This window comes from Ambystoma mexicanum, chromosome 6q (genome assembly GCF_040938575.1).
Source record: "Ambystoma mexicanum isolate Mex_15411 chromosome 6q, UKY_AmexF1_1, whole genome shotgun sequence".
NCBI lineage: Eukaryota > Metazoa > Chordata > Amphibia > Caudata > Ambystomatidae > Ambystoma > Ambystoma mexicanum.
This window is the reverse complement of record NC_090937.1, coordinates 1,633,980,542-1,634,005,918: the sequence shown is the minus strand read 5'-3', so window position 1 is coordinate 1,634,005,918 and position 25,377 is coordinate 1,633,980,542.

Genomic DNA, 25,377 nt, shown 5'->3' with positions numbered 1-25,377 from the left:
GAATGCTCAAAATAAAATTTGATGCGATTTACTGTTTGGGCTACATTCCTAAGTCGTGGTGTATGGCTAATATCATACCAATCTACAAAAAGGGCCAATTGAATGATCCGGCCAATTATAGGCTGATAGCTTTGATGGATGCTGCAGCAAAGATCTTTACTAGTCTGCTACTCCAACAGATTAATCAGCATATCATAAAGTTCAATCTTCTCTCGAAATATCAGACTGGCTTCCGACGCCAAATGGGTTGTCAACTTAATGCGACACTCATTGCTCATGTATACCAACAAACTAGATCTTATAAGGCAGGACCGGTATACATGGCATCACTGGATCTCACTGCTGCATTTGATTCTGTAATTAGACACACTTTATGGACAAAATTGACCAAATTTGGATTTCCTGAGCAGCTTGTGTCTATCATTGCTGCCCTTCATAAACAAACCACTTATCGAATTCGGTTGACTAGCAATGGGGCATTCACCGATATAATTCCCACTGAGATCGGACTGAAACAGGGATGTAACCTTGCTGCAGTCCTCTTTAATTTATATCTATTAGACTTGGACGAGCAATGGATGGATGCCATCATTTTTCCAGTGAAACTGGGGGCGCTAAATTGGTTGAGTTTTACAGATGATTTGTTATTTTTTAATAGGACCCCCTTTGGGTTACAGACAAAATTGGCCCTGTTTCATTCCTTTGCTAGCAAACATAATCTTGAGATCAATCTTAAAAAATCCTTCATAATAACGTTTATTTAAGGTCGGAAAAAAATTGTTAAATTTGAATGGGGACTGAATGGGATTGCTATTCCTAAATCCACTGCCATCCGCTATTTAGGCTACCAACTTGCTAGTTCGTACTCTTTGGAAGGATGGAAGATATTTCTGGCCGATAAGGCAAAAATGTTAACTATACAGATGAAAATGATTCATCATCGTCTGGGGAAATACTCTATGATCCCTATAATGAAATATTATAATCAAAAGATTGAACCAATACTATTGTATGCTCTAGATATATGTTTGCTTGATGTGGAACCAATTCTTGACTTGATCCAAGGTAAAATGTGGGAAACTGTTTTGGGTCTGGCTCACTCGATCCCAAATGTTATTGTGTGTCATGAGATGGGCTTACTACCATTATCAGTGAAATGGCACTGGCGACTTCTCAGGCACTATGGTAAAATGCTAGTGCCCCCCAAAGATTCACTCTCTGAATATCTAGAATCTATGATAAAGAAAGGACACCCTCCATCATTTCTAAAATATAAGAATAAGATGGAGGAGTTGCTATTTAGTCCCATGATCTCTCGGGATGAGTTGGTACTGTGCTTGCCTTCATGCAAACTTAAATACTTCAGATATCATTGATGTTTATTGATTGATAAAATTAATGAATATCATACTTTTGGTGAATACACAAAATTTACATGGCAGTGGGGACATCGGCCTAGGTATCAGGCTATTTTTCCTTGCGAACGGGCCAGGAAGACGTATTTGAGATTTCGCTTGAATCAGTTACTTACAAATGAGCGACTGATGTCATGGAAATCCTATAACAATTCACCTAATAATGGTCAATGTAGATTCTGCAATGACAATACCATGTTGGAAACATTGAAACATCTGACAGTCTACTGTGTGTATTTTGAATCTATTGGAACCCACATACTTGGTAAATATCTTTACACAGTATCTACCCTAAGCAGAGAGGCCCTCTGGCAAAGATGCATGGTAGGGACGAATCAAAGCCTCATTATTGGTTTAACAAATTTCTTAACAATTATTGAAAAAAAATTGTCAGAAAAGCTACCAACTGAAAGTGATGAACCATGAACTACTTATCAAGATGGCTTCACTAGAGGAATATTGTGTTTGTACTAATTTCTGTACCAGCTTGGGCAGTGCTTTTTAAAGTTGTAGCCCTATGTAAATGTTTTTGTGTGCAATTGGGATATGAAATGAAATTAAATGAATTGAGTGTTTTATACCTCTGTCAAGATTCAAGTAGTGAACCCTGGACTTTTAGTATGTGATGTTGATGCCTAAAAACAGTCTAGTGCTACTAGCTGTGGTCTGCTATGTTGATGTATAATCAATAGTTTTTAGATTCTTAGGAAATAATCTATGTAGAGATGCGTCTGGGTTTTGATGTAAAGGAGGGTGCGTGTTATGATGTATGTGAATTATATGAGATGTTATTGTCTTGTTTGTTATGTTTTAAAATAATTTTGTAAAGGTTTGTAAAACAAACCATAAACAATAAAAAAAAAAAAAAAAACTAAGGATGTGCAGATTTTGTATGGCCTCAAAGATGGTTGGGGAGGAATCTGGTACGAAAACGCAAAAAGCGGACAAACTAATTTGCATACTCCACCACGCTCAGCCAGGATGATGTCTAACACCATCCGATTCTGTAGTGCCACTATCCTTATTGCTTTCTGTTCTAGAGTCATGTTATATAGTATGTCAGTGGTGCGGTTGATGGTTCTCTCCAGTACTCTCGCTAGTCTCCTAATATCCTCAGAGTTTAGTATTTGTCCCCAAAAAGGTACAAAGGATTTCACTACCTCACCCAGAACTTGTGACAAAGTATTGCCATTCTCATCCCACCTTGGATGAGCCCTAGAGATTTCTGTGGTACTAGCTATAAATACGGCTGTAACAGGTTCCCTAAATAACAGGTTCCCTGCCAATCCCTTGGTAGCCATGGGAAAGCTTCATTACTGCAAACGAAATAGACAGGTTCGCCTACATACAAAAGTCTGTCCTCACTGGTCAAGTTCACAACATTGGTGCAACCCTTGAAATCACTCATTGACTGAGTACCATTCCTCTGAATGCAGAAATAAACTGAGTCAGGGCTGTGGTTAACAGTATAGGAAGGTGGCGTGGCATCCCTATTGCCTATAGGATCCATCTTGAAGGAGATCAAAGATTGAAAAAGTCAAGACAATTTATCAGAAGGCCTAATGGAAGCAACATTAAGCTTGCTTCTATTTGCGAAAAAGTGAGCATCCCAGGGGCGTTAGAACTCGTCTTTCAAACTCGTTCAAATTTGTTTCATCAAAGTTCCCCGAGATGCTATCATTCCATCGGCCAAAGAATAGTGCCCTTAGAGAAGCATAACATGCAGTAGTCAGAGGCAAACGATGAATATACCAGCCCAACCCTTTGTCTCCATGTTGCGGTAAATGAGAGCAGACCCAACAATTAGGCCTGTATTGTGGAAACTCTGTCTGTGTTGAGAGTCTCTAGGAGATAGAGTGTGCAGACGCACGGAAGGTGTAGATACAGTAGGTACATTTTCAGTAGGAAAAAATGTCTCGAGCGGACGTATTTCTTCCATGTACAAAAATCCTGAAGCAATTACTATTGTGAAAACGGTTAACATGATAACAAGAAAGCAATACGTTTTACAAGACCATGTATTCGATTGTCCATTGTCTTTACTGACCACAGAGTCACTTGATTGTTCTGTATGGGTAGAGGCGATAGCAGGCATTGTTCCTTTAAAACTAAAAGCACTGTAGTTCATCTGCTGGTGATCTCCAGATCACGCCTTTTCTTAGTCTTTTCCTATCCCCAGCCAACAACTTTCCTTTGTATGCAAAAGATAGGGCAAAGGACAAGCCCTATGATGATTTTCCTGTTGGTACAGCCGAACCGTGCAGTAAGTCTAGTTCCGTGGACGCAGATTGTACCTTGTGACTCCTGGTACAGTGTGATCTGCGAACAACGTGTCGTAGCTTCCTGATGGAAGTGATGAATTTGCAGATGGAGATACAAAAGGATCTGTGGGAGAGTGTGGAGATAAAGCAACTGTTTCCCCAGGCCCCGCGGGCTCACGGAGTGTCTCCGAAGCACTCTCAGTACTGCTCAATGCTGAGTGATCGTTGGGAGCAGAGCAGGTAGGTTTTTCCATAACCCCTTTATCGTGTGGCAAAGGGAAGGTTATCCTCTTGACATGCGACGCGTGTATCCAGTGCCTCTTCTTGCCATCTGTGTGGCCAGGAGAACCTGGTACGGTCCTCTCCACTGCGGTGTGAGACAGGATGCTTGTTTGAATACTTTGACGTGCACCCACTCCACAGGTCGGATACTATGACCTGGCCCCTCGTACTTTGCTGGAAGGGCTTCTTGCACCTGTTGGTAAATCAAATACAGATTTTTTGTTAACCGGTCACAGTAATCAAAAAGAAGTACATGCTCAACGTCCCTCAGGGCCCAGGGTTTTGGGAGGTTCCAAATATTAGCTCGCCTACCCATGACCACTTCATATGGGGAGAGCCCAGTCTTAGTCTGTGGGGTGGTGCGCATTGACAGTAACACAATCGGTAAGGCGTCGGGCCATTTCAATTTGGTGCTGGCACACGTCTTAGCGAGCTTGTTCTTCAAAATTCCATTTTGTCTCACTACCAATCCAGCACTCTGAGCATGTCTAGCCTAATGGAACCGTTTATCGATCTGTAATTCCGCGCATATCTGCAGAATTACAGCAGCGATAAAATGTGGACAATTGTCCGACCAGATGACTCTTGGCAAACCAAACCTAGGAAAATACTCCTTAAGCATGGTTTTTCGCCGTTGTGATTGCTGTGGCATCTTTTACAGGAAAGGCTTCAACCCATTTACTAAAGGCACAAATACCAACCAAGACAAATTTGAAATTATTGCAACGCTCCATTTCAATAAAGTCAAAGTGGATCAATTCAAAGGGGACAGAAGGTGGACCAAAACTACCCCTTGGTGTCGATGTGCCCTTCCCCATATTGTGCTGTAGACAGATCATGCAACTCTGGACAAAACCCTCGGCTGGCTTCGAGATATTCTCGTTCACCCAGACATTTTCTAACATTTTGCAAACCTTCCTGGAACAGATGTGGGTGGGCCCATGAGCCATTGCGACCATCATAGTAATGTATACATCTTGCAGCATCCATTTTCCCTCTAACTTATCCACCCAACATCCATCATCATCCAACCACGCCAAACCCTCAGCCCATTGCTTAGTTTCTTCTAGAGTGGCATTGGCTTGGATATTCTTTACATATTTAATACCTTCATCTATGGTACAAATATTTGTGGCTTCCCTTGTAGTGTACATATCTGTATAGAGATCACTAGCAGTTTGTTTGGCTATCTGGTCAGCAAAAGGGTTCCCTTTTCCTACATCATTTATGATTTTCTGATGTGCTGCGCATTTCATGATTGCAAACTGAGTGGGAAGTGCAAGTGCTGAAATAAACCGCACTATCAAGGAGCCATATTGAATCTTCATTCCATGTGAGGTCAAGAAACCTTGTTCTGCCCAAAGTCTGCTGAAGTTGTGAACTACCCCAAAAGCATACTGACTATTAGTATATATGTTTACACTAAGCCCTTCGGAAAGTTCACAAGCTCGGGTCAATGCAATAATCTCTGCGGCCTTCACAGAGTTATGCGAAATTCTTTTGGTTTCCACAATCGTGCTTAGTGTGGTGATGGCATAAGCAGCCGTGGATGTACCATCCGGAGGTTTGAAAAAAGATCCATCGCAAAACAGCTCCCCTTGTGGGTCATTCAAAGGTGTATCTTTCAGGTCGAGCCTGCCGTTACTCTCTTGTTCTGGTGTGTAAAGGCAGTCATGTGACATTTCGTCACTGCAAGCAGTACCTTGCGGGAAAGCTAATAGTTCAGCCGGATTCAATACACAACACCTCTTTATTTTTTATATGCAGTGCAAACAAGATTAATTCATATCTCGTTAATCGTGTGGAGGTGAGGTGTTGTGTTTGTGTTCTATTTACTAGAACATCCTCAGAGTGAGGTACCAACTAGGTTAAAGCATGGCCTAAGTTAAGAAGCCATTCCTATCAAGGCTCTGACTTCCTTCTGTGTATTTGGGACAGACATGCTAGAAATTATTTTAATACATTCAGGCGTCAACCTTCTTCCCTCCTTTGACAGGAGATAGCCTAAATAGGCGACCTACTGTCGACAATATTAAAACTTTTTCAGTGAAGCTTTATGTCCATGCTTTGCTAGGTGAATAAGCAACAACACGGTGCCCTCCTTACAGGCACTTTCTGAATCAGCAGCTAAAGGAACATCATCAACGTACTGAAGCAATGTACAAGTGGTGGGCAATTCGAGTGTATCAAGCTGCTCTTTCAAAGCCCTACTGTAAATGCTTGGACTTTCCGTGTACCTTTGTGGCACACGGGTGAATGTAAACGAGCGTCCCCCTAAGGTGAACGCGAACAGGTATCTGCTATCCTTGTGTATAGGAATACTAAAGAAAGCATTCTTAAAATCTATGACACTAAAAGGAGTAGCAGAAGCTGGGATCATAGTTAATATCATTGTTACATCAGGCACAATAGGAAATTGTGGAGCAACAATCTTATTGATAGCGTGTAAATCAATGATAAAACGAAAAGGAATTGCATTATCTCCTTTCTTATACACAGGCAAAATCGGACTATTGCACAAACTACCTGCAATTACTTCAATAACCCACGATGTACAAAATCGGAAACTATACACTTCTAAGCTTGCTCACCATCAACCGAGATCAATGATAGGAGGAGGAACAATAAACAAAGGAAGAGAAGCAATAGGAGGAACGATAGGAGGAGCAGGAATTGCTACGGGAGGTGGAACAACAGCAGGAAGAGGTAAAGCAACAGGAATAGGTACATACGGAGGTGGCGCAGTGGTACCAGGCCTTCGTTCATTTAGAAGCTTATCAATACATTCATCAGACACATGAAAATCATTAGACGGATATATTTTCTGAATGCCAAGTTGAAAAGCCCTATCCATATTTCTAACTGACTCTGATTGTTTACTTTGATCGTACAATAACGCTTTCTCTGTGTTGGACATATGTCGGCGCACATGTTTCTCTCTACTTTTAGGTTGCTGCATAGCTTCTTTCTTCCAATTTTGTAATACATCAAATGCTGCAGGTCTCGCTTTTTTCTTCAACAATATAGACTCTAAATATTCTATACGAGGAATTTCAAAGCTATCATTGATTGGCCACTGAAGTGCGGAAGCATGTCTAGTTTGTCTGTGCCAAATATCATTAAACACTATAGTACCAATGCCGTGCTTACAGTACATAGTACACGCCGGCGACCCCTCCTGTGGCGCCGAACGGCCAAATTCCAAAGATTGTCTGTCTCTGTGGAATAATTCCCTGAAACAGGCAGACAATTTCTCAGGCATATTAAATTCCTGGTGTTACCTGGTCAATAATTGTGCTCGCAAATTCAATATGCCAAATCAAATGATCAGGATACTTAAGAATCGGGTCACGACTCACCTGATCAAAGAACTAAAGGAGGTCCGATCGGATTACAAAGGACAACAAAGGACCCTCGTGGTTGGTGATTTCGGCAAAACTGCCCGCCTCGATATATGGACCTTTGTCAAGATGCTGTCTCGGACCGCGGGCTCACCATCCAGGGATTGGGTTGTGCAGTACTGTTGAAGTATCGTGTCTCATCCAAGAAGGGGCCCCCTTTCTCACGCCCGATCCGGGTACGATCCGGGTCCGATAGCCGCGTCAACACTTCAACGAGATGGCATCAATCTTGAGGGTCTCTATTCGGGCGCCATCTGTAAAAGCAAGGAAATATTGAGGCTGAGTACCACAAAAGGAATACACCAAACACGGGCGATAAAGGTTCACAGATCTTTAATTCTGCACAGTTACAAAGCAACACAGATCTGATACAGACAGCTATCTGGCTCTCGACACCCCACAATGAGTACCAGCCCGTCAGAGTGAGGAGGGAGAGTGCTGGACATTCTAAACATTCGCATTTTTATACATTTCCTACAATATTGTCCAGCCCCTCTACAGGTTAATAATCTGCTGTCTAGAGTTCATGCCGAGTTCACATATAGCTCATATAATAATATGCACATGGATTACATAGGTTTGTGTTTCCAACAAGTTACAATTGTGAAGTGTATTACTGGATTTAGCAGTGAGCCTTAGTACACATCCCTTCACAATGTAGTTCTGCCAGTGTCCACGCTCGACATTTACATAGTATTGTCCTCAATGTGTATTCGAAGATTAGGTTTGTTAATACAGACGATCCTAGGACAACAAGTCAAACTTGGTGCAAGGTTGCATTACCTAGCCTAGACAGTCGGCCCTCGGACAGTCTAACCATTAACAAGGCTGAAAGTTCGGGAAGGCTTGGTTGCAAGTTAAACACAGTCCACCATTTTAGAACAGATAATTCACATACAAACAGAAATCAAAATGGCAGACGATTCTAAAATGGCGGCGAAGTCGATCCAACATCGGAACTTTGCAATGCGGTTTTCTTCGCAGAGCGACTAGACTTAGGCCAATATATATATCAGAAGGAGGCACAATATGATTTCCCATTTAACAATTCCACACAGTGCATGTTGAGGTGTGGCAGGAGTGTGCAGCTTGGACATATGTCTGACATGGCCCATGTATGGATGTGTGTGGTTAGGGACATGCCTGTGCTGCATGGGAGTCCAGTCATGTGTGATGCACATCAATGGTGTATGTGTTCCAATGCATGATGCCCAACTGCATGTGGAGATGCACATATATTTGCATTTCTGTGTATGTACTATGCCATGGTTGGGGTTTGACACATGGATGCTGGTCCCACCTTCATGTACGTGCATGGTGTACTTGTGCGTGTGTCTGTCTGGCATGTGTGTGACAGTGAGACACCACAGATGCATGTGACCCGGACAACTGGGTACTTGAGTAGCAGATGTGACATAGTTGCTGATGATTGCACTTTGACAGGTGGTGATGTACAGATGCATGTCTGTCTGTTGGCGTGTGTGCATGTGATCGACACTCCCCATGTTGCTTTTGACGTCATGCCAACCTTTGGGTGTTCGTGCAGTTACATGTGTATGGATGTTGATGCCTGTTGCACAATCCCATTTTATTTGTGCATGTGTGTGGGTTTAAAAGACATGAGTGTTGGGGAGTGTGATGCCATCTCTGATGTCTGACACTGACACTCATGTGCAACTGTCATGTGTGTAGCAGACCATTGTACGTTGACCTGATGCCTGTGTTCTGTCTCTCCCTGTCTCCAGTGTCGACTGATGAAGAGGGCGGAGACGGTGCTGTGGAGCCCAGCAGCAGGGATGCCACCGCCAGCCGGAGATGCAAGGCCCAGCTCCTCTCTCAGGTTCTGATATCTTCTGGGAGTGAGGAGTCTGGTGCCATGTCCATGGTCGCAGCTGCCGAGGGGAGGTCCAAGAGGCCAAGGTTGGAGGTGGACTCCTCGGCAGCAGAAGGGGCAGTTGAGCTCCCACAGGGGCAGTTGAGCTCCCACAGGGGTGTACTGAGGAAGAGGGCGCAGAGTCATCCAGGTTGGTGGTGGGTGTGGTTGAGGAGGAGGCCGTATCAGCTCCACGCATGGGGTCGGGCGGGGTGGTTCCAATGGTGCGAGTGGTGCAGTCCAGGGGCAGGGGCAGGGGGTAGCACAGGTCGCTGCGGAGGTGCCTGTGTGTAATCCTGTCCCTGATCCTGTGACTGCATCATCCTGCACCAGCAGGGATGCCTCTGTCCAGTCCCGTTCGCAGGTAGGGGATGCATCTACAACAACTGGCCATCCTCTCCCTGCGGACGTGGCAATCCGCGACCATATGCAGCCTGTCCTAGTTGGTGTGGCGATGCGAATGCGTGGTATTCGGGATGACATGCATGGTTCTAGGCAGGACAGTGCACATCATTTTGATGGCCGCTTTGACTTGCTAGGACAGGTCACAGGCGCAGGTTCCTCTGTGTGCTGGACGCTCTTGTGACCCCCTCCTCAACTGCACCCCTTATGCGCCAGTCGTCCGCCATACCGTCTTCCCGCCCATGTATCACCTGGGCCCCCTGTTTAGCTGCCCCTGAGCCCGCGGCCAGGCTGGTGGAGAGCACATCCCTGCCACAGTTGGGCCACCAACTGGACCCCAGCAAATGGAGGATGTGCAGGCATCATCAAGTAGGGCACGTGCACGACGGCGCCGGGCGATTCCATCAGCCCGGAGGCTGTTGTGGTGGCTCAGGAAGTTGGCTCTGAGGCAACAGCAGGGTCGGCATGGGAGGCATCATCGCTCGGGGTCAACAACATCCCAGGGGCAGGCATCGGCCAGCGGGCAGGAGGACCCAGGACTAGGAGTGTCTTCCGTGTGGCAGTGGTTGGGCCAGCAAATCGATGCAGAGCGGCGGCAGGCAGAGAGGGCACGGCTCACAATGGTCAGGGCAGAGAACTACATTCACCGGGCTTTGAGGCGGTCATGCATTCCTCGGAACAGCCTGGACCCCGGAACTCCTCCCAATCACCTGCTGTGGCGGTTTCTCAGAGGCGGCGCGGATCGCAGATCACATCCGCTCCTGTGCCCGCCCGGCCTCCGAGAGCATGCTGCATGCTGTGGCGTCCTTGGCACCTGCTTCGATGATCATTCTGGGGTTTTCCCTGGCATCTGCAAGCACGCAGAAGCTCTCTCATTCATCATAGGAGCTCATTGGGCACGGCGCCTCGCAGGAGAAGGTCATGTGAGCCGATTAGCGGTCACGTGACCGGTCACGTGACTAGAAGGGAAGTCACGTGACTCAGAGGAACCCTATAAGAGAGTTCCAGCCCTCTCAGTCAGTGCTTCTCAGTTGTTCCTTCAGCGAGTACCGTTTCTGTGCTCCTCGTACTTCTGTTTTTTGGATTTCATGGATTCTCGACCTTGTTTTGCTTCTGGACCCTCTTTTAGGATTTGTCCCTTGGAACTCTGTATACTGGAACTGAACAAGACCATTGGATTGCTTCTTGGACTGCCTTTGGTTTTGCCATCTGGATTTGGTTGTTATGGACTGCCTCATTTGATCTGTTCAAGATCTCTGGATTGCTACTGGACTGCATCGTTTCCTAACTCAACCAGTATTACCTCCCGGGTGGTACTTCCCATCCCTGAGGACCCTCCTACCTTGCTCTCCACTTCAAGAGGAACATTTAGGTTTCAAGCTGTCACCGGATATCCCTAGGGTAGGTGTTCTTTCTGTCTACCATTTGGTGCCTATAGTAGTTTCCTTGTACCTACTTGCTAACCCTTCTCTCTCCCTTACAGTCATCTGGGACCCGGTGTTTCCTGTTCCTGTCAACCACCTGTGGCCTCAATAATCGGTCAGCGAGTTAATTTCTCTCCTCTGACTGGTACTTGCGGATGGAGGTACCATAATCATTGTGGACCTCAGATCGTGACAGGCGGGATGAGTGCCTCAAGGAAACTTGCAGGGAGTTGGTGTATGCCATGGCTGCATCCCTGCGAGACCTCGAGTCCAGGGAACAGGCCCACCTCCGGAACATCGACGTGGAGTTCGATGATGCCCTGGCCTGGAACATCAGTAAGTGAGCTGTCGGACTAGCCCGCCGCCTTTGTACATAGTTATTTAGGCATAGGTTTCCTTTAATTTAATTTATGACTTGGAGTCCACAGATTTTGCTCCTCCTTTTTGTATATAGTTCTGTTTTTGATAGGATTTTTGATAGGTTTCCTTTATTTTTGGGATCATGGACCCTTGTGACTTACTTTGTGAATAGTTCCGAACATGTACATATATTCTTTTTTTTTTCATCCGATGGAGTAATGGTTTTTTATGGTTTTCAATTTTGTTTTTATTTCTGTGGACTTTGGCAATGGACCACTTTTCAGTTTTCATGTGCTGGATTTGTATTTTTCCTTGGATTTACCTTTCTTTTTGGTATGGCTTTGATAATGTGTTCATTTGCATGTGTGGTTTTGAATTTGTCCTTTTGTTTTCTTTTTAATACATTTCACGACTCTTCATTATTAGTGTGGTCCACTCTCATTAGTTTTGTGCATGTGTCACTGTCCATTGCCTCTGTCATGTGTCACCACTGTGTTGCTCTGTTGGACATGTCTTTGGGTGCATGCGTGTGCTTTTTTGAATATCAAGGCGTGGTGATTTTAGTGGGTACAATATATGGTTGTGTGTTTGGACTGGGGTGCTGCGGCGTGGGGTGGGATTTGGGTTGGCCTTTCTGACATGGGTTCTATTCTGACAGCACGTTGGGTGTAGGGACATGTGTCGGGGCCTGCTGGCAGGTGCCCGTCTCTGGTGGTGGGATCATGAGTCGGGGGCCTGCTGGCAGGTTGCCGTCAATGGGGGTGGGGGGACATGTGTCAGGGCCTGCTGGCAGGTTGCTGTCAATGGGGGTGGGGTGACATGTCTCGGGGCCTGCTGGCAGGTTGCTGTAAATGGGGGTGCGGTGACATGTGTCGGGGCCTGCTGACAGGTTGTCGTCAATGAGGGTGGTGTAGCAGGACATGTGTCGGGGCCTGCTGGCAGGTGCCCGTCACTGGTGGGGGGGATATGAGTCGGGCCTGCTGGCAGGTGCCTGTCACTGGGGGTGGGGACATGAGTTGGGGCCTGTTGGCAGGTTTCTGTCAATGGGGGTGGGGTGACATGTGTTGGGGCCTGCTGGCAGGTTGCCCTCAATGGGAGTGGGGTGAGGGGACATGTGTCTGGGTCTGCTGGCAGGTGCCAGTCACTGGTGGGGGGGACATATGTTGGGGCTCACAAGTGCATGGTGCCATGTGGGCTACCTGCGGGGCATGTTCAGGGGTGTATGGCTGTCCCCTGTGGTGTGGGCTGCCTGCAGGGCTTGGTCAGGGGTGTAGGGGTGTCTCCTGTGGTGTGGGCTGCCTGCGGGGCATGGTCAGGGTGGATGGGCTGGCTGCGGGTCATGGTCAGGGGTGTGGGCATCCCCTGTGGCATGGGCTGCCTGTGGAGCATGGTCAGGAGTTGTAGGGGTGTCCCCTGTGGTGTGGTGTGGGCTGCCTGCGTGACATGGTCTGGGTGAATGGGCTGCGTGGGGAGTTTTACATGCGATTGGGCTGGCGCGAGCGGGGTTCGCGTATTCCGAGGGGAACGCAAGGAGTTTTACACGCGATTCGGCTGGCACAAGCGGGGTGAGTGGCATTTTTAGTGCGATTTCATTGTTGGGCGGCTGTATGCTGGTCCACTGGCCTTTGCGCCATGTAGTGGATTTGTGCAGCTGTTTTTGCCACAAGGGGTGAGGTTTGGGGCACTGCTGGATGGTTGCTGCGCCACAGCTGGATATGGGTGTGGAAATCCATGAATGCGCAGTGTCTGGAAATGGGTTTTGGTGCATGCGGCTGGTGCACGCTCCCTTTCTGCGCCAGCCGCGTGCGCCACTTCTGCGCTTGATTCCATGAATTACCCTCTAAATAAACCATTATATGCAGTCCCTCCCCGAACCCGTTTGGTTTCTACCATCCATTGAAAACCCCAGATCACCCAGTCTTAGTTTCCGCGCCCTGCCCCCCCCCCCCCACGCCACGTGGTTCTAATGTTAAGCAAACCTCCTATGCTCACCTCCACTCGTACTCCACAATCCTTGTGAAAACATCTTCGAAGTGCAATACGGAGCGTCACATCTCCGTCCCGTACAGTATTTAACCCCCATCTTACTTGATGGTGAATGGCCAAACGTGGCCTCTACCATCACAACCTTAATTCTGACATCATGTGGCCCCAGGGTGGGTACACCTACGGCAGCTAGTCCCTCCATTAACAAAGCCTGTGGACCGGTGTGTTCCCTTTACGCACAAGCATGCTTCCTTAAAGTGTAACTCGCGTCGTGGAGCTATGAGTGCTGCGCTGTTGCAAATGTAATGCTTACTAAACTCTCCTGATACCCTCAACCTACAAAAGAGTGAGGCTGCGCAGGGCAATGGCATTTCGTTACAACACAGCGCATCCCATTCTATTTCCTAATAACACATATATTTTGCTTTCTTCGGAGCGACGTCAAAATGCCAGGGGTAGTGGGAGTGACACTTGTCCTCTGATGACCTGATGTCATTTGACACACCCCAAGTGAAATCACAGGAAGCGATGGAACGCAACCTTTCACCCCGTCACAAAACAGGAAGTGGCATCACATAGTATTGTTCTAAGTACACTATGAAAAATATGGTTATGATATCACAGTAAAGTGATATGCATTTATACAAGAATGGATCACCACATGTATCATTAATATCAGCGTGTATAGGCCCATATTACCAAATCACGGTCAATGCAAGCAGAAGTTAAACGCCAAACGATAATGATTTGCTATTATCTAGCACTTACGCTTAAGCGCTTTATATAGAACAAATATACATACAATATCACCCAACCTGTGTTGGTACTCATTTATCAACCTCAGCAGGATGAAAGGCTGAGTTGACCATCCCGGGAGTCAAAGCTGCAGATAAGACACACATTGCAGCAGCGAGCGCTCAACCTACTGAGATATCTTACCAGCTATAGCTAACAAAGAGTCACATGCTGTTGGCCCAAAGAGCCACATGCTGCTGGCCACAGCCCAGGAGCCTCAATTTAAAAAAAAGAAAAAAAATATTTGTGGCTGTTGCTAGGGAGACCACATGGGTAGCAACATAGCAAGGGAGACCTCAGGGGTCGCGGGTGTGACCCCTGATGTCCCCTAAAATATGTCCCTGTTTCTACATCCAGCGCTCTGTGCCATTCCGCCCATAAACGTAGCTAGACCAATGCAGCTAATGAGCGTACTAGAGCCTCCTCCTCACACATCTAGCGTCTCCCGCTGAACTGAGGAAAGTACTGGGCCACCACACTCCCGGAGGAAAGTCTGCAAGTGTGCACCTTTGCGACACAGTGCAACATGCAAACCCCAAACGAATCCCATCATACTACAAACAATCCATCCTTCTTGCCATCGTACTCGACAGACACAAGCGCCGCCCTAGAAACTTCTGCAGAGAGTTAATGTGGTCCCTGCCCACCGCAGAAGCCGGGACGGAGGTCCTTATCTGTGCTCTATGGGGGCATCCAGAGCATGGATCTCAAGTGGAGCTCTGGGGCCATGCAGCTCCACAGGGTAGGTACAGCAGCACTGTGAGAGGAAGTGGTAGCGGATCACTGAGTATGACAGGAGAGACGCGGTGCAGTGATGGAGAACCTTTGGGAATGGCTGTACCATGGATGGCAACAGTAGGGAAAGACGCGATGGTGCCATGACAGAGGGGGGGCGGAGCTTCACTATCCCACACATGCCCAAGAAGGTAATGCGTGCGACCGGGATGCCAGCAACCGTGCCAGGCTGCAAATGGCTGCTGCTTCGGCTCAAAGAGAGATCACTCTGCAGTGGACTTTAAAAATAGTCAAACAGGAGTTTAAGTGACAATAAAACATTGATGCATACAAATGAAAATATAACAGCCATATATTTAAGTGCAGCCATTTTGCTCCTACTTCGGAGCAAGCACAGTTCACTGGTAACAGCTGTAGGCCGGTAGATGTGATCGAGAGGGTCAAGGCCCGCCTGGTGCTCCAGCCATTTCATTGCCAAGCTTGGGCAAGTTGCCATGCCAACGCCATATACTCCTCCCTTTCTCTTTTTTTTCTTTTTGTTTTTACAGTACCAATGTTTCAGCGATTATTTGGTGGTTAGACCACCAAAAAGCACCAAAACCAAAGAAGCATGATCACCATATGTTTTATTATTAGGGGTAGATACACTGGAGATTACCACATTACGCACCCATGGCATGAACGGTCCGACTAAGATCTTCCAAAACCAGGATCCCTCTCTTCTATGCAGAGCAAGAGGCAGTTTAGCCTGCTTGCGGCATATATAAGGAGAACTTTACTTATTCCTTTAATTCTAAGCCGCTAAGCTTGATCTAGAATGCTGTGGTGGTGTGGACACTTTCAAAAATGTCAGATATAATGTGTCATAGTTTTCTCCAGGGATTTTCCATTTCAAATAAATATCTATCACAACCCTCCCAGTTAAACACTAGGGGGCGCCCTTTGTGGACTGTGACTCGCAATTCATTGTCATCATCCAGTTTAAACAACCCCTGCGTGTTTCTGACTTGGCACTACCTTTCAAGGCTTTGGAACGTCCCGTACTCAGGGCCGTCACAAGGGGGGCGGGGGGGGCAAATTGCCCCGGGCCTCGCGCTCAGGGGGGGCCTCGCGCGAGAGGGTGCGGGCGGCTTGAGCGCGAGGCCCGGGCGGATTTGTATTTTATTAAACAAAAAAACATCTCCTCTCCAGTCCCAGAATTTTTTGTTTTCACACAGAACCTCGGGGCCTCGCGAGTCGCGCGCGCGGCGCCGGCGGCTGTGCGTTTTACAACATGATGCATCGCATCGATCTGAGATCTCCAGTCCCAGTGATAGACATCACAATTGTTTGTTTTTTCTCTTTCGCGCAGAACCAGGGGTGGAGGGGTTGGGCTGGCTGGGGCAGGAGGCTTTTTCAGCATAAATCAACAAAGCAAGGTAACACTCATTGTTACCTTGCTTTGATTTGCAGCATGCATGCATGATGTATGCATCATAAATTATGATGCATGCATCAGGCAGCATGTATTTGCAAACCAATTATGCACATTTGCAAATTGCAAAACAACAAGAGGGCCTGGGCCCCGGTGCGAGGGACGGTCTGGTGCTCAGGAGTCAGGCCCGGCTTCCGCTCTGTCGGAAGAGAGACAAGCCAACAAGTGTTTCTTTGCAATTGCAAAGATACGATTCACACCTGGCCCCTGGGCAGCAGTCTGCTGGAGCCAGGCTGCCTGCAGGGGAAATAAGCCTGGAAGTGTTTTTGTGCTGGGGAGTGGCATGCGGGTGAAACAGATGGATGACAAGTATTACAAGACAGGCAAAACAGAATGACAATTGCAGGAATGAGGAGACTGACGACCAGGATGTTAGGTGGAAAAAACTTTGGCCACAAGCTTTATTTTAGTACCAGCCATGGTGCAAAAGAAAAACCAGCCATAACATCACATAAGGATAACAATACTATATTTTGGGGACAGAGGGAACAGGTGAGCGGGGGGCCCTAATCCCAATTAGGGGCCCGCTCGAGGCTGATCCCCGCCGCCATTCATATGAAAGCTTGTGACAGTTGTTTGGCCACAGCGTGTGAGCTGTGACATGTTCATAATTGCTTGTCTTTGGAGCAGGTTCATCCTGCTTTCTCTTGTCCTTTCCAAGTGAGGTGGGGAGGTGTGCGCTTGTGTGCCTTTCATTGCTGTCCAACCTGACCAGGTTTAGCACTTGCGCCCTCTCTTGCTCACAGGGTGATTTTCGCTGAAGTTATGGCTCTTGATCCGTATTTCTTGACAGAACAAAAAACCCCGCGTTGTGAAGCCTTTCACTTGATCCTCCGCGGGATGTGTTCTTGGAGCCATTTTGATTTTTTGGTCATGTGTTTTGTACTTTTCCACGGATGGAGGCGTTTTAGCCTCTTGTTCCACTCTTTGGAGATGAATTTGGCACTTTCTCCACACATGATCTACTTGAGTTTTTGAAGCCCCCACGCTCCGTTCGCGGGCTAGTCGTTTCCTCGGGGGTGGGTTCTAGGAGCCTTACCAGGGTCTTCCCTGCTCCAGATCCACTTGTGCTACGAGACCCCTTCTGCGCATTAGGCTGCTTGTTTTACAGCCGGGGTGGGTTCAAAGAGCCTTACTGGGTTTTTTCCCCTGCTCCCAATCCCCTTGCATTGTGAGGCCCCTCAGCGCTTAAAGCTGTTTGTTTTTACAGCCGGGGTGGGTTCAAAGAGCCTTACTGTGTTTTTACCCAGCTCCCGATCCACTTGCATTGTGAAACCCCCTCAGCGCTTAAAGCTGCTTGTTTTTACCGCCGGGGTGGGTTCAAAGAGCCTTACTAGGTTTTTACCCTGCTCCCGATCCACTTGCCTTGTGAGACCCCCTCAGTGCTTAGCGCTGCTTGTTTTTACAGCAGGGGTGGGTTCAAAGAGCCTTACTGGGTTTTTACCCAGCTCCCGATCCACTTGCATTATGAAACCCCCTCAGCGCTTGAAGCTGCTTGTTTTTACAGCCGGGGTGGGTTCAAAGAGCCTTACTAGGTTTTTACCCAGCTCCCGATCCACTTGCATTATGAAACCCCCTCAGCGCTTGAAGCTGCTTGTTTTTACAGCCGGGGTGGGTTCAAAGAGCCTTACTAGGTTTTTACCCTGCTCCTGATCCACTTGCGTTGTGAGACCCCCTCAGCGCTTAAGGCTGCCTGTTTTTAGAGCTGGAATGGGTTCAAAAGCAGAGCCTTACTAGAATGTTCCTTGCTCCCGACCCAGTTGTGTTGTGAGACCCCTTCAGTGCTTGTGTTGTACTATTTCGCTGCTGGGGTGGGTTCTAAGGGCTTAGCTGGGAACTTCCCCCGCCCACGATCCACTTGCGTACTCCAGTGCGCTTATCTTGCATAAACAAAATTGTGAGGGGGTGGGTTCCAGAGCCTTACTAGGAACTTACCCTGCTCCTGATCCACTTGTGGTGAGACCCCCCCTTCAGCATGCATGGAGGTGGATACTTGAGGCTTACTAGTACATGTTTCTGCTCAAGTTCCTCTCTCCTTTTCACTTATGTTATACCCCTAGCGCTCCCACCTGTATTGATGTTCTCTGGTGGATTCTGAGCGCTTGGCTCTTCTATAACTGTATTTTCCTGGAATATTAACTAATAGACAAAAAGACCCCCCGGTATTTTAAGAAGGCCCTTCTTGGAGTTGAATTTTTATGTTTATTTTTTGAAGTGAGGCGTTTTAGCCTCCCCTAATTATATGAATGTGTTCCATCTTCTACCTGGCCCTAGCAATAGCTTTACCTTACCATTATTTGTAGGGTGGGAGGGATGGTTTTTTAGACCTGCAGCCGTCCTGCTGCTGTTCGTGGCTGACGGGGAGGAAGCATGAGGAGGGCCACCTTGCCCCCAACAGATAAAGGCAAAATTCGGCCTGGGGGCAAGGCGGCCCTTTCTTTGAACTTCAAAAGGCCCCCACTCAGCATCCGCAGGATGGGAAGGGGGGCCTTTGAAGTATGGAGGGCAAGGTGACAGGGGGCAGCGACTGCCGGTTGTCACCTGCCCCTCTCACCTCACCCTCCTGTCTTGGCGACGCGCTGTCTGGGTTCCCATTGTTAGGGGACCCAGCAGCCCGACCCCACCATGTGCATGCTAAGTGGGGCAGCGCCAAAAGGCACTGCCCCACCGGAGTTAGCACAAACCCCCCACCTCCCAGCTTATGGCCCCGGGCCTCCCATCCGGGTGGGCCCGGGTGTAGTGGCGCCGGTGTGCACTGTGCACATGAAAGACTTTGAAAGTTGCTACTTACACTTGCTACTGCAACTAATGGCCAGGCCAAATTGAAATGCCAGGGCGCCTGCCCCTATATTATGCCCTCCCTCTGACCCTTCTGCCCTCCCTGACACAGACTAGTAGCTGTAGCTGGCATTCAACAGGTGCGCTGCCTGCTGTGCACATAGAGGACTGGGCTGCAGTCAGAGCCTCAGCCACGCACAGAGGAGGACCAGTGCCACAGCCAGGACTCAGGAGTCCTGTCCACCAGGACAGACCACCAGGACTCAGTGGATCAGGTCAACTTCGAGGAGGCAGCCAGGAGGCCAGGCCGGGTCCCGGGGAGTCCAGGAGAGAGACCATCGAGCCAGGCCCAGGACCACAGTGAAGCAGCGGCGAGCCGCCTATGGTACCCCAGCCCAGCCCAGGAGGGCATACAGCGGCGCCGGCAGTCGCCACTCAGGCAGCCACACCACCACACCCTGACCCAGGCCGGCCGAGGCGCCGGCACAGGCGAGGGCAGGCGAGAGGCGACAGCAGCCAGTGTCAGTGACAGACACTTGGAGGTAAGAGAAAAAATGTCGGCCTGTTGCTCTATATGGGGTAATGTTCGTGGCTCTATCTCCCCCTCCTGGTCTCTCTCTCTCTGTCTCTCTTTCTCTCTCTTTCTCTCTCTCTCCCCCCCTTCTGCCCCCCACCCATTTCTCCATTCAATCTCTAGTTGCCATGCATGTCATACCTGCCCACCTACTTTTCGGCCCCTCTGTCTGTGCATATAGTGTTCCCTGATGTCACCTCTGCACCTGTCCTTCTGTCCGTCCATCCATCCGTCCCCGCTTGCTGCATTGCATCTGTCCACTTATCCGTCCAGCCCTCAACTCTTTCCCCATCCCCTCTCCCATCCGCACCTCTGTCGAACCATCATCCATCCATCCGCTCACCCATAAACACATGCATCCACCCATGCATGAACCCATTCATCCATCCATCCATCCATCCATTCACAGGGCTTTCTCTCGCCCCTGCTGGCTGCTACGAAGGGACTGCATTCAGTAATTCGCCTCGTGCAGAGATCTGTGTGCCAGCTGCCGAGCAAGTTGCCCACCCACTCATCCTTCTCAGGTCCATCAGTAGTACTTGCTTTGTTGGATATAGCGCTTTCTGCAATCGTGTTTGCCCTTCGTAACGCTCTAAACACAGGCTTTGCTATTACGTTTGCAATGGCGCTAAACGGTGAGTGCGGTTCACTTCAGAAACAGTATCGGCTATTAAAGCCTTTGCAAACCTTGGTATAGTCTAGGCGCTATATAACCTAACAGTTATTGTGAAAATAGGAAGTGTCACCAGAGTGCTTCCATAAAGAGTTGCATGACAGTCGGTACAAAGAAGTACAGTGCAGCTTCAGAGTATAGCTTTAAGTCAAAATTCACTAGTGTATTTAGTATCGGTGAAAAGTGCAAAACGGCGGGTCCACCGTGCCTAAAACCCTCCCCGTGCCCTCCCTGATCTATTCTATACGCTATGATGTTTGGATACTGACATTGTTGGCATTAGTATGGGCACGGAGAGTGGTGACCAGTCGTGCAATTCTCTCCTGTAGTGAGTGATTCGTGACGTGGACACTCACTAATGCACCCTATAGTAGCAGCGAGGACAGGGATGCAGTTAAGAGTGTTTAGGGGTCCCACAAAGGTTACTGTCCGACTTGTTGCAAGCTCCGTGTGCAAAATGTGGCAAAGTCTCATGCCTCTCGTTCTCACAGTCATCTCTCATGACTGTCTCATGCCTCTCGCTCTCAGTCATCTCTCATGCACATGGACCTCTCTCATGCCTCTTGTTCTCACAGTCATCTCTTATGCACATGGGCCTGTCTCATGCCTCTTGTTCTCACAGTCATCTCTCATGCACACAGGCCTCTCTCATGCCTCTCGTTCTCAGTCATCTCTCATGCTGATAGGCCTCTACTAAGTTCACACACCCTCATCCTCATATTTCTTTGTGCTCACAGAGCATGCTTCCCCAAGTGCCTACTTATTTCTCTCTCTCTCTCCTCAGACCTCTCTGGGTTTGCAGTCCTATCTCATGGTTTTCAGGACTCTTTCTCGGTTTGCAGTCCTCTCTCAGGCTTTGAATGCCTCTCGCTGGGTCATTCCTCTGTGCTTGTAAGCCACCCATGCTCACTGGCCTCTCGCAACCTTGCATCCCTCTTTCATGTCCAGGCTCTCTCTGTGAGATCACAGGCCTCCTTCTGAAAATGTAGATCCCCTCCTGCTTTTCATACGAGTCATACCTGTCCTAGGTATTGCAGATCTCATTCATGTTCCCAGACCTCTCTCTGGATTTGCAGGGCTCTGTGTCCAGATCTGCAGGCCTCTCTCTGGGGGATTACTGTTGCTCAGCTCAACCTCAGTACCCAACGTGCCAGGCCTGCCTGAGTTTACACTGTCTGAAGGGAACACCTCACCAAGGCTGGCGAGGTCTAGAGGTGCCGTTTCATTTTGGCTTTCCGTGTGTGTCATTTGGTGATTTGGAGCTCGCTTATAGCCACTTTGTCTCGGCTGGAGGAGGAGGAGACTTCTCTCAGTGAGTGAATCACCTTTCCAACTATGGCCGGCACTTTTCTCTCGCCTCCTGTCACCCGAGTGTGCAGCTGGTCTTTTCTTCTGTTGCTGCTGTCCCCTCAAAACCAGCGCACTGAGAGGTAAGAGGGCCTAGGCAGACTTCATCTCCCCCCGGATGGGGGAAAAACAGACAGCACAAGGCCTGGCAGCTTAGATATCTGATTGTTATGCATCATATGATATGATATTTTATTTGTATCGCGCTCGTACACAGGTGTTTCAGAGCACGACTAAGCAAGGGAGGGGAAACAAGGAGAACACAACACATTATCTAAATAGGTATGAGAGTTGCCAGGTAAATCTATATTTAATGTGTATGATACAAGACCAAGTCTGGAATAAACCTTTCTCAGCTTAGAAACATGGCTTTGCTTTAGTTGATTTGCGGTCATAAGACTAAACCATATTCGAGTTCTTCCATAAATGCCACTGGCCAAGTGCAAAAAATGAAGGGGCCTCACCAAATGTTTTGCCCCGGGCCTCACCTCACCCTGTGACAGCCCTGCCCGTACTACATGCCCTGTAATGCATCTGTTGGCGGTTCTTGAAACATGGCTATTTCGATGCAGCAGCCTAAGCACTACAAACCCCGGAAGCCCAATAGCTCAGAACTGGTTTGACTTTTCCAGGACCAGAGAGGGAGGAGGCAGATTACCTTCAGGTGTTGCTTATAAGCCTGCTTCAGCACATGGTGTGTCTGCATGAAGGCAGCTGCATGCAGGAGTACACCGTTCTTGCATTGCATTTCCACCCTGACTGTCATGCCGTCACCCATTGGTTTCTGCTGTGTCCTGTTGCACCACTTCTAAGTATTTGTTCCATTTCCAGTTCCAGTGCCTGTGTTCCCTGTCCTACTATACTGTGCACTCTCCCTACAGTTCCCCTGCTCTCCTGCTCTGCAGTCCCTTTTCCTCTGCTCTGGAGTACTGTGTCTCTGCCTGCAGACCTCTGCTCCCAGCCCTGCAGGCAGTCCCTAGTCCTCTGCTCTGGAGTTCTGTGTCTCTGCCTGCAGACCTCTGCTCCGAGCCCTGCAGGCAGTCCCTAGTCCTCTGCTCTGTGGTTCTGTCTCTCTGCCTGCAGACCTATGCCTTCTGCCCTGCCGACAGTCCCTAGTCCTCTGTTCTGGAGTTCTGAATCTCTGCCTGCAGACCTATGCCCTCTGCCCTGCAGGCAGTCCCTGGTCCTCTGCTCTGTAGGCCTGCATCTCTGCCTGCAGTTCTATCTCCTCTGCCCTGCAGGCAGTTCCTTGTCCTCTGCTTTGGAGTTCTGCATCTCTGCCTGCAGATGTATGCTCTCTGCCCTACAGGCAGTACCTTGCCCTGTGCTCTGCAGTTATGTGTCTTCCTGCAGATCTATGCCCTCTGCGCTGCAGGCAGTCCCTTGTCCTCTGCTCTGAAGTCCTGCGTCTCTGCCTGCAGATCTATTCTGTCTGCCCTGCAGGAAGTCCTTTGTCCTCTGCTCTGGAGTTCTGCGTCTCTGCCTGCATCCCAATGCCCTCTGCCCTGTAGGCAGTTCCTTGCCCTCTGCCTAGGAGTCCCTCGTCTCTGTCTGCAGATCTATGCAGGCAGTTCCTTGCCCTCTGCCTAGGAGTCCCTCGTCTCTGTCTGCAGATCTATGCAGGCATTCCTTTGTCCTCTGCTCTGGAGTTCTGCGTCTCTGCCTGCATCCCAATGCCCTCTGCCCTGTAAGCAGTTCCTTGCCCTCTGCCTAGGAGTCCCTCGTCTCTGTCTGCAGATCTATGCAGGCAGTTCCTTGCCCTCTGCCTAGTAGTCCCTCGTCTCTGTCTGCAGATTTATGCAGGCATTCCTTTGTCCTCTGCTCTGGAGTTCTGCGTCTCTGCCTGCATCCCAATGCCCTCTGCCCTGTAAGCAGTTCCTTGCCCTCTGCCTAGGAGTCCCTCGTCTCTGTCTGCAGATCTATGCAGGCAGTTCCTTGTCCTCTGCTCTGGAGTTCTGCGTCTCTGCCTGCATCCCACTGCCCTCTGCCTTGTAAGCAGTTCCTTGCCCTCTGCCTAGGAGTCCCTCGTCTCTGTCTGCAGATCTATGCAGGCATTCCCTTGTCCTCTGCTTTGGAGTTCCTCTGCCTTAAGTCCTCCATTCCACGCTGAATCCCATGTGTGCTAAGTTTCCAATTGTGCAATATTAGCAGAAACCTGGTTCAGTTTCCGGAGGCAGTCACGGTTGTGTTCCTGCTGGCCCGGTGCAGGCTTCCATCTCTTGGTTCCTACCTCAGGGTTCACAGAAGTCCACTCCTGCTGTTCCTTTCCATGAGCATTCAGAGTGCGACCCCGTGATAACGAGCTGCTCGGTTTCACCTGACATAGTGGAAATCCTTGTGACCGTGCTGTGTACACCCTGCGCGTGGCCACTCGTGTTTAGCTCACTTGTACTCCCTGCCTTTTTCCACTCACTATCATTGCTGCTGGTCTATGTTTATTGCCCATCCTTTTGTGCCTGGAAGACTCTTTTCTACCCTGTATCTTATATATGTTTTGTTATGTTGATTTAAAGCGCTCCCGCTGCCACCCAGGGTCCGTCTCTGGGAGCTTTGTATGATTCTATATTCAGCGTTGGGGGCACTATACCCCATCGCAGCCTCTGACAGGATGGCACAATGGATAGCTAATATCAGGAAACGCTCAAACTATTTCTCTTTGAACAGCCACATTGCCACATTGGAACATGAAACATGCATGTTGGAGCAATGTGCTTTACTGCAGCCTCCATGTACTCTGGTCGTACCAATCAGGTATTTCAAATCCCTCTATTTCAAGTATGGATGCATGTGCGCCTCTCCTTTGTTTCTTTTGGAACAATAAGAAGTTGAGTTATTGGACTTTGAGGGAATATAATGGGTACAGGATGGTGATGCAGCTAAATTCAGCAGCCTAAGCTTGCGGCTAGCCTTCAAGAAGGTCCACGGTTCCTGCGCATCACTCATCAGCGGGGGGCTGAAGCACGTGTACCTGTCTCCTTGTGCCCACATAATATTTATGACCCTTATCTGAATACAAGAAGAGAAAGTTTGCCCTCATTTCACCAAACTGACCCTGATGCTCATTCCCTGACCCAGTGCCCTGCGCGCAGCCTCTGATGACCCCCAACAATGTATGCATGAGCTGCCTGCCTTCCACACTCCTCGAGAGGACATCTTTCTGTGGGAAAGGGCTGGCATAGAGAGCCTTGGCAGGGGAAAGTAACAGCATACAATGAAAGAAACCAAAAGCAGATTTCCCACAGCTGATGACAGAGGTGACTTCCATTGTTGCAGTGTCAGTCCCAGATCCAGAGCTCACTGAGTCCAATACTCTGAATTATCTTTAACAATCTCCCTCTTCCTCAATATCCACCACTGCCTGCTTCATATTCCACGCGGTTACCCGCCGACATGCACGCCGGCCTTTTCTGGTAAGATATAGAATCAGGATATTGACTTGCTGATCACACATGTGGTTCTTCTAGTTGGTGGATATCTATTCCAATATGTCACGATGAACTAAATTAGACAACATCTGGACTATTTACAGATCACCTGGATGCACAGAACCAATGGACATCCCCACGACTGGCCAATTGGACCGTAGCGCAGTTTTGC